The following is a 10548-nucleotide window of genomic DNA, read 5'->3' as shown; positions in this document are numbered from 1 at the left end:
GCTATCTTCAAAAAAATCCAGAACTTTGGATTGTGTCGATTATAAATAATTGTCCATTATTATTATTAACTTGTTCGAGATCAGCTAGAGATGTACAACTTGGTGATAGCCTGTAATATACAATGGACAGTGAGCATATCAACATATCGTTTTGTTGAAATTTATATTTTATGTGGCATAAATTGAGCGTTATATTATATATCTTGCGCAACACTGATTTATGAAATCTATATTTCTTTGCGGACACACACATGGGAAAGAGAAGATATATATATATATATATATATTTTGAGTTGTATAATTTACATATGTTAAATTATATCAGAGAATACATAGATATATATTAGACCAAATTATAAACTATTATATGTAAATAATACGTTAACGAAATCAATAGGAATACTTAGGATAGAATTAATGTTACTTTCTACATTCTCTTTACAAACATTTACAATTCTATGTGATCATTTTCATATACAAACGTATATATTAATTTATTTAGGGGTAATACTTTGATATTATTATTGACAAAAATATCGAAGTATTATACCCTAAATAAATTAATATCGATACTTAGTGGAATAATCTTTTGGTGAAACCACCAAACCTCGACCTTTTCGAGCACCTCGATAAACAGTTTCAAGAATATCTATCATCTCCTGCTTATCTTCCAGTATCCAGTTTATCTTGTTGTTGTTACCGGTGCCCAAATCTATCATAATATGTTTATTCCTGAAGAAAAACATCACCGTACATGGATCATACAGTTCATACCTATAAAAAATATATTATCAATTATTACATAAGATAGAACATAAAACTCATAATGACGTCATCATGATTTTATTCATCACTTAAAAGTTATCTAAACAGAAATGATTAAAACATGATTTAAAGATGACAAAAAGAATAATAATATTTTAAGCCCGCTAATATAAGAAAATCGCATTATATAACTTTCAAAAAATTTATATTGCTTAAATATTGTTAGAATATATGCGAACAATAGAATAAACAATAGTAATTGTAATATATAAAAAAAATGATCTTATTATGATTGATTCTTGAGATTTTATGCGAATGTCCAACATAGAGTTCGCTGGAATCGCACGATTTGATAACCTCCATCTATCACACAGCTTCAGGCGGGAAGTATTCTGTTTGGCTACGTAAAGTTGGTTACAAGTAGGGAATTACATCATTTGTTTGCCACTTTGCGATCTGGCCAATCCATTGAATATAATTCGCGGTTATTCAACGTAAACGTGTTCGCGTGTGCAACACAACAAGCTAGAGTGCAACGCAACAGTGCAACATAACATAACAATAAATTTTTTCCAAACGTAGAAATCGAAAACCATTATGTCTGGAAATAATAATAAAAAGGTAAGAACTAATTTTATCGCAAAATAATCCCTTTTTTAATTTCTTAATGTAACCTAATCTAACCCTAACCTATTACTCGCTTGATTTTCCTCTTTAATTGTTTATTCAATCTAATTTAATTATGCGCTATACCACCTTTAATTTTTCTATATTTTTAAATCATAGGCTACGTCATTTAAACGAAAAATAGCATCAAAATATAGAGTTAGTGCTATGAAACGAATCGCATTAGCCAAGCTTCAAGCAAGAGCTGCAAGATCAATTGATTCTGACAGTAGTGATGATAATGATACAGACTTTGATCCTGAGGATTTTTTTGAAAGGGAAGATTTTCAAGAAAATAATACCTTCCGCTCAGATCCTAGTTCAGATGGCAATTTTAATTCTCCTGACAATTCCATCAATAACAATATAAATGACAATATAAATAACAATATAAATGATAATAGAGATGATATTGACAGTATTGAGAGAGAAAGAGAGAGAGAGGATGAGACACAAGATAATAATGAACAAATAAGAGATATATTGAACTTTAATGATGAAAGGCAACGGAACGATTATTTATTAAACTTGTTAAGGGAATGGGCTTTGCGTGGAGTATCAAAGAAAAAAGTAGATGCATTGTTGACTTTCTTAATGCCAATTTTTCCATTTTTGCCTAAGAGTCATAAAACTCTGTTACGTACTTCAAGAAAAGTTAATAATGTCTTCGATGAAAATGATGGACTATTTTGGTACAAAGGAATAAAACTGAATATTAGACAATTACTTTCTGATGAATATATTCGTAAATATGGTGAAATATTAGCGATAGATGTCAATATAGATGGCATTCCTTTAAGCAAAAGCTCAGAAATGAATTTTTGGCCTATTCTTGGCAAATTTCGAGATTTCAAACATCCTTTTTTGATTGCTGTTTTTTTGGGCTCTAAAAAACCTACTGACGTTAATATTTACCTGGAACAGTTTGTCGCTGAAGTAGCAGATTTACAAGAAAATGGGTTTCAATGGAGTGATGATAATATATATCAATTTAAAATTAATAATTATATCCTAGATGCTGAAGCTCGTTCATTTATAAAACAATGTATCGCGCATAATGGCTATTATGCATGTGAAAAGTGCGTTGTACAAGGGACATATTATAAGCGTAGAATGTGTTTCTTTGAGCAAGATTGTCCCAGACGTACAGATGAATCTTTCTATAATAGAGATAATCCTTATCATCATGTCGGTAATTCAATATTAGAGGATATCGGAACTGATATGGTCTCTCAATTCCGTCTAGATGCATTACATCTTGTGTATCTAGGAGTTGTTAAAAGAATGCTTCATTTTCTCATAAGTATTCGTTCTCGATGTACATTGCCAGATGCGATTGTGTTTGAAATCAATAATGCGTTAAATAATATTGCCGGCTGTTTTCCATTAGAATTTACTCGGAAACCAAGAAGTTTGGATGTTCGTAATAAAAGAGAAAAGTGGAAAGGCACTGAATTTAGAAGATTCATATTGTATGATTGTATTTATGTTTTGAAAAATCGTGTGCCCAATAATATTTACCAGTGCTTTCTCCTTCTTCACTGTGCAATTTACATCTTGTGTACATACGATTTTTTTCAAAGAATGAATAACATTGCTAATTATTTGTTAAGAAAATTTGTGAAGCAGTCAGCTCGATCATTTGGGCGTGAATTTGTCGTCTACAATGTTCACTCCCTCATTCATTTGGCTGAAGAATGTCATAACAGAGGTACATTAGATTCCTTTAGTGCATTTCCTTATGAAAATTTTTTGGGTGTTATAAAAAGTCACTTACGCTCTACTCATCGACCATTACAACAATTAGCTAACAAAGATATGGAAACTCAAGGTGCATTGATAAATAACCCAAACCCTCATAAAAATTCCAATTTTGTAACTTTAAAAAAACCATTTGATGGTTATAATTTGCCGATTCAAGGTCAACAATATGCCATTGTTATAACAAAAGATTTCACACTGAGTACAAATAAAGCAAATCGGTATTTTAAAACTATAAATAATAAAGTTGTACGTTTATACAGTGTGATTGATTCTCCTAGAGGTATTATTATTGCGGGAAAAAGATTTAAACGCTATGAAAACTATTATGAATTTCCTATGTAGTCTTCAGAATTGGGTATTTTTAAAGTGTCGAAATTTCAAAATACATTTTATTATTGTAAAATTGAAGATGTTAAAGAGAAATGTATTATTATGCCTGACAGTAATGACACTTTCCTTTGCATTCCACTCATTCCGTTTTTTCATTAAAGTACGTTTATCTTTTTATACAATCCCTATAATATTTAATTACTTTACTCCTTGTATCAATATATAACATTTTGATTATTTGTGTTGCAGTATGTTGTTGTGAAATTTCCTATTTCGGATAATGTACAGGAAGAAAGTGCAGCCATTGTTCCATCATCATGGATAAACTATAAACTCAACACTTGTAAATGGCCACCGAAGAAATATCCCTCTGATAAAATCAGCAGATGGGTTATGAGTTTAACAGAACTAAAGGATGATTTTCAAGAAATGCCAATAGAAATCATGCATAAATATGGTAAATTCTGTTTTATGCAGTGTAATAACAAACTAATAAGTGCATTCGTAGTGTTTAATAAAATAAAATAATTTTTAAAGATTAAAAGAAATTACATATGCTATTATATTGTTATATTTATTTCCTTATTCAACGGAATAAGTTTATATAAAAAAAACTTAATATTTTTTATCCATGTATTTTTTATCAATATTTGTACATTTTTCAATTCAAAGAGCATTATTGTTTCAAAAGAAAAGCATTATAAATACATTAAAAATGTTTTTCCAAATATATTCATAAATAGTTCATTTCAAATTTTTCATACATATGTGATTAATTAATTTCATTACCATTAAAGTAAGATTTGTTAGTTAATATGTTTTCATCAAGTTAATTGTTTGTTCAGATACTTATGCAAAAGCACGTAAGGCTAGTATTAAAGCTGAAGAAGACAGTGCCATTGATACAGCTGCTGGAGAAACTGATACAGAGAAATCTAGAACAAGACGCATGCCTGCAAGATATGTAAATAAGTCTGATAGCTCTGAAGTTGATAATCCCTCTCCAAAGAAATCAAAATATTCCTCTAATGATAGCAGTGACGAAGAAAATTGTACAACAAATAACATTAAGACAAAAGTGAGAATGCTCCTAGAAAATAAAAAAAATCGATCTCCTTCTCTTTTATGTCAATCAAAGAAGCCAAGAATAATAAAGCATACAGTTATTTCTCCGTCCTCCTGCTATACTGAACGGAGGATATTATGTCGTGCATCACAGTCTTCCGTATTGCAAAATAATACTTGCATAGAAGTTAAGAAAAACTCAGCAGTAAAATGTCTTTTCAATGATGGTAAGTTAAATTTTACACAAGTCGTATATATATTAGAATTTTATCTTAATGGGGCAAGGTTTTATTTTTTAATATATATATATATATTATGATCCTGAAGTGAAAATAAATCAACAGAGTGTTCAAAGCAAAGCTTGCTTTTAAATTCTTTTTGCAAGAGCAAATTTTTTTTTTTTTTTTTTTTTTTTTTAACTGTTTTGGCTTTCGTGTATTGCATTTTTTGTTTATATTAAAAAATTTCATTGTCACTTATTTCTTTTACAGCGGCTATGGAAATGCCTATTTCTGAGTTCTCCCCTAATCGCAATAAATCACCATCCTCTAAAATGACCTCACTTCTCATTAAAGGTAAAGGTGAAAATAGTACTTTATGATTATTCATTAGTACTGTTTTATAAAGAAATTAAATTTTTCTCTCTGAAACTCAATGTCAAGGTACTTTATCTGAAGTTTTGGACAAAGTTTCTCCAGTTAAAACTTTAACTACAAAAGCTGCAACTTCCCAATTCTGTTCAAACTGTATGTATCTATATGTTATATTGTTTACTTATATTTTATAGCTTACATGCATGATATAATCAATGTTTAAAGAGCATATTCATTGCTCAGCTTACAATTTTATGAAATATTTGCTTTTAATTGATTATTTGTTATAGCATATAACAATCCATCATGTTTTAATGCTTCACCTCTACGAAAGAAATTACCAATACAACATGGAACGTCGTCCTCGTTTTCCGAAAAAATAATGTCTTTTAGTGAAGCCTCTACAAAACAAGATACTTCTATATCTTGTAAATCTGTGACTTCTCAACCATGTCATAAGTGTAAGGTTATAATGTTATTTTTGGGCTGTAACAAATTTTTTGCCTTATATTATGTCCATTTCCATAATTAATTATACTGATATTTTTTGACTTAACTACACGTTTCAGCTTCTTTGCCGTCATTGATGAAAAATGTACAAATGAAATTGGGTACGTTGTTGATTGTTTCTTGTATAAAGTTTATGATTTTATTGCCCATCAACACATAATTTATGCATATGAATGAATAATCTTTAACCTCATTATTTCTTTATTAATGTTTATTCAACTTTGAAATTATTATTTATTATATGTTACTTTATTTCAGAGCCTCATATTGCTGCTGTCCTTCAAATTTTAGTGGATAGGCAAGAGGAATTGAATGGTAAAATGGAACATGTAATTTTGATGCTTCATAGGATTCATCGCAAGTTAGCCCCAGAAGAAGGAAAAATTATTAAACCGAAAGGACTCCCTACACTCCCTTTAAATGATGAAGATGCCTTCTCAAAGTTCCAAAAGTTTCTTATATCTGATGATAATTTTTACCCTGTAGTAAGTAGAAGTTTCATTATTCATAGTATATATAGTGACACAGTTTGCAAGTTAAATTTAATAGCTACATTTTATTTCATTTGTGTAGATTATTTTTATTAAAATTGAAACTATATTTTATATTTTTTTTTGTAGTTATTATTATTATTTTATTGCATCTTATATATTTACAAATAAGTTTAAAAATTTGTCGCTATCTCAATGAAGAAATTTCTTGTTCTTGGATATTCAGTTACTTAATAAACGACATTAAATGCATATGAAAGTATATATATAATATAATTGTGGAAATATTAAATTTCTTTGCATTTCTTTTTTTACTACAATAAAAAAAAGTTTGATTTATTAATAATCTATTAATTTAATAATCGAATATATGTAGTTTGTGTTCTAAAATTAAATTTATTTTTTTGAAGGTAGATTATTTTTGTACATTGATGAAAGTCGATGAACAGACCGATGAATATGCAGCTGTGGGACGTATTCTTCCTAAACTTATTACAAATTCTTTGGCTCGCATGATAAATTATGCAGGGTCAGGTTTAGTAAAACTCAAATTTCAAAATACTAAACTTCATGAAGCAATTAATTGTAAGTTTAAATTTAGCTTTTAAAAAATATTTTTTATTTTTAAGTAACACACTGATCTCTATTTTATACATATAGGTGCTGTTTTAAAGATGTTCCCTGATAGCAATTTGGCACAAGCGGAAAGAAAAATGTTGCGTTGGTTACACACAAGTAACCAGCGAAAAATCTAGTTACGGATTTTTGTAGTAGCCGAAATTGGAATCTAATATTTATGTTACAATAACTATAATATTGTTCTTCTGTGTCAGGATTTTCATTTTGAGTTTTTTGTTTGTTTTAGAGAGATTTAAAAGTTTTATTTTCTGTTATGGTCTTTTTTTAAATTTGTATTACATTCCAGTTAAGAAACAATATCAGAGAATTTATTTTTATGTTAATATGATATACTTCTATTATTATAATATTGTCTTTCTGCGTCAGGATTTTCATTTTGAGTTTTTTGTTTATTTTAAAGAGATTTAAAAGTTTTATTCCGTTAAAGTTTTTTTCCGTTAAGCAGTCTTTTTTAAAATTTGTATTGTTTTTTAATTAGAAAATAATAATAATAATAGGCGTTTATTTTTACAATTAACATGATGTGTTCTCTTAAAGTGCTAACATTTTGTGCAATGTTTATTTATGATTTATAATAATATATAATTATGTAATTTGGAATGCAAATAAAGCTACAGTTTCGTGTACCATTTAATTTTACATAATATTCTTTTTTTTAAAGGTCATATTAAAGTCAATATGAAATCAAAAATAAGTCATCAAAACGTTGCTAAAAATGTATTAAATGAGATCATTATGATTTTTTCAAAATGACATTTTAGTGACGTCATAATGACGTTATTATGACGTCATTATGAGTTTTATGTTCTACCTGGGATACATTTTATACATCATTATTATCATTATTATTATTATTACAATTCATTTTGATTAAGATTAATTAATGAATAACCTCTTTTCTTTAATTATTCTAAATTACTCTTTTTTTTATTTCAAATTTTCCTTTAATTAAATTTAAAATAACCTAAATAATATTTATATTGCTTATATTGTAGACGTTATATTATTTATATTTAAAACAATTAATTTGTTGTAAATTAGTTATAATCGTCGCTTCACAAAATGAATTGTTGGTCATATAGCTAAATTCATACGTACATTTTATTAAAATCTGGTACTTTTGTAATGTCGACCACGTAAATAACAGCAAAATTTTGAACCATTTCTGCAATATTATAGATTACTTCATCCATTTTCATGCACATTGGATCCCAATCGTGCCCAAAGCGAATAACCTAAGAAAAATGTTATTTTATTATTTTATCAATATTTTATATATTTTAAATGTCATTTTTCAATTTTACACGCGTGCAAATTCTTGGATTAATCTTTGTGTTGCAAAAAAGACAGAATGGCTTGATCGACTTGATAACCGTTATCCAAATGCGTTAGCATGTAAGACATTTTGAAATATTTTATATATATATACTAGAACACTACAAAGCGCGCGCTTCGCGCGCGCCATTTATTTCCTTCAACTATACAATATAAGCTGCGGTCGAGAATGTGCTACTAATATGGAACAAAGATAGAATGATGTTTCGAATTATTCGTAGCGCATTCTCGATCCACAGCTTGTACGTTAATTACATATTATACAACAATTGTAATATTTATCTTTTGGGGACACTTAATCACACACATCAAATATATAAATAGAAATATAGGCTCGAGAATGTGCTGCAAATAATTCGAAACATTATTTTATCTTTGTTCTTTTGTAATGTAGAGGAAATATAGAATCATGTTTCGAATTATTCGTAGCATTCGTAGCATTCGCGCATTCTCGACCGCAGCCTATATATTATATATACTATTTAGATATTTGATATGTGCGATTAAGACACCCTGTACATAAGAGAGAAATAGAAGTATAGAAAAAAAACATACAAAGTCAAATGTCATACCGATCGCTTTGATTGAAAAATCGTTAATTATGTCTTTTTAACTCATGATTTCTTACTGGGTATTTATTAAAGAAAATATAAATTTAAAAAAAAAATCTGTATTATAATAATATATAAATATATTTATAATATTTACCATAATATTTATCGTAAATATTTTCTGATATTTAAGATAAATATTTATGATCTATTGAATCTAAGACTCCAAAAACATTTATAAAATATTTATAATAAATATTTATAAAATATTAAAATAATTACTATAAATATTCTATAAATATTTTATAAATATGCTGTGCTGTCTAGGATTTTAAATAATACAAATATATAACTGCTATGTAACTCGTTATAATATGCATATTAAATGTAACGTACACGTTAGTTGTTATTTCCCACTCATTGATGTAACATTTGTAATATGTAACATATGTTATATTGTAGTTATATTGTAATTTTATATTCCAACTAAAAAAATATTATTTAATTGCTTATTCATTATCCTTTTATTAATTATATTAATTATTATTTTAATTAAATTATTAAATATATTAAAAATATTAAAAATATTAAAAATAAATAATTTTTAAATTTCTTGAATATTTAATTTAATTCATTTATAATTTATTATAATAAATTAAATAAATTTTAACTTTTATTCTAATAATTAATTTAATATATATTATCTAACCTTACAATTAATTATTTCTATTCAAACTTTAATAACTTTATTAAAAATAATTCACTTATAAATTTTGGTAATTTTAAAAATTAAAATAAATTTCTCTCCAAATTAACTCAACTAATGTTTACTACCAACTATACATATTTGCTAAAACTTTTTTATACTTTAATCAATATATACTAAAATTTATAATATTAATCAAATTTATATATACATTATTATTAAATTAACTAACTTATTTATTTATCATAAATTTTTTATCATTTTATAATTTTTAATATTTATTTTTTAATAATTATATTTATTTATCTTATAATTTTTCATTAAATGACTGAAAAATAAGTATTGATTTTTTAAATCAAATATAATAGAATCCCTATTTTTAATGATCTGCTACTCATATTTTATTTATTAAAAATTAACTTAATTTTTACTAATAACTTTAAATTATTAATTTAAAAAAATTTTTATTCAATATTTAATTAATTCTAATATTATATATAAATATTTATATTAATAATAAATAATTTTCTTTAACTATTATAATTATATATATTTATTTATAAAATTTCTGACATATAAAATAAAATTAAAAAAAATCAAATTTATTTAAATTTTTTTAAATAAAAATATTTAAATTTATTTTTAATTTTTATTTATATATTTATATGTCTTACTAAATTCATTAAAAATATTTATTTTTAATAATTTCTACCTTTAATTATCTAATTATTTTATTTATTATTTTATTAACTTATAATTTAAAATATTTTAATTAAAATTTTTATTTATAATTCATTTTTTTGAAATTATTTTTTTATATACATACTACTTTTTTAATTATTTAAAATTTTATTTATTAAATTCATTAATTATAAATTTTTATAATATTATATATTATACAAATCCTTTTTCTTACTTTATTTTCTAACTCCAATATACTCTAAAATTATTAATATTATTAATAATCATTATTAGATTATAATTAAATTATAATTATTTATTATTTAACTATATTTTATTATTATTCAATTATTGATATAATCAAAAATTATTTATTATTTTTTAAAAAATCTATATAAATTAATTAATTCATAATAATTCTTAAATTTTTATTATTAAAATTTTCCCCTAAT

At 25.3% G+C, this 10548-nt stretch overlaps 1 pseudogene; it reads right to left on the bottom strand.

The window, feature by feature from the left end:
- Positions 1–560: 560 nt before the first annotated feature.
- On the bottom strand, positions 561–8227 carry LOC145934411 (thioredoxin-like protein 4A; annotated as a pseudogene).
- Between the last annotated feature and the right edge of the window lie 2321 nt (positions 8228–10548).

Source organism: Prenolepis imparis, unplaced genomic scaffold (assembly GCF_030444845.1).
Source record: "Prenolepis imparis isolate NDT839.2.m4 unplaced genomic scaffold, iyPreImpa1.0 SCAF_3, whole genome shotgun sequence".
Taxonomy (NCBI): Eukaryota; Metazoa; Arthropoda; class Insecta; order Hymenoptera; family Formicidae; genus Prenolepis; species Prenolepis imparis.
Note: the sequence above shows the minus strand (reverse complement) of the source record. Positions and strands in the feature narration are given on the sequence as shown.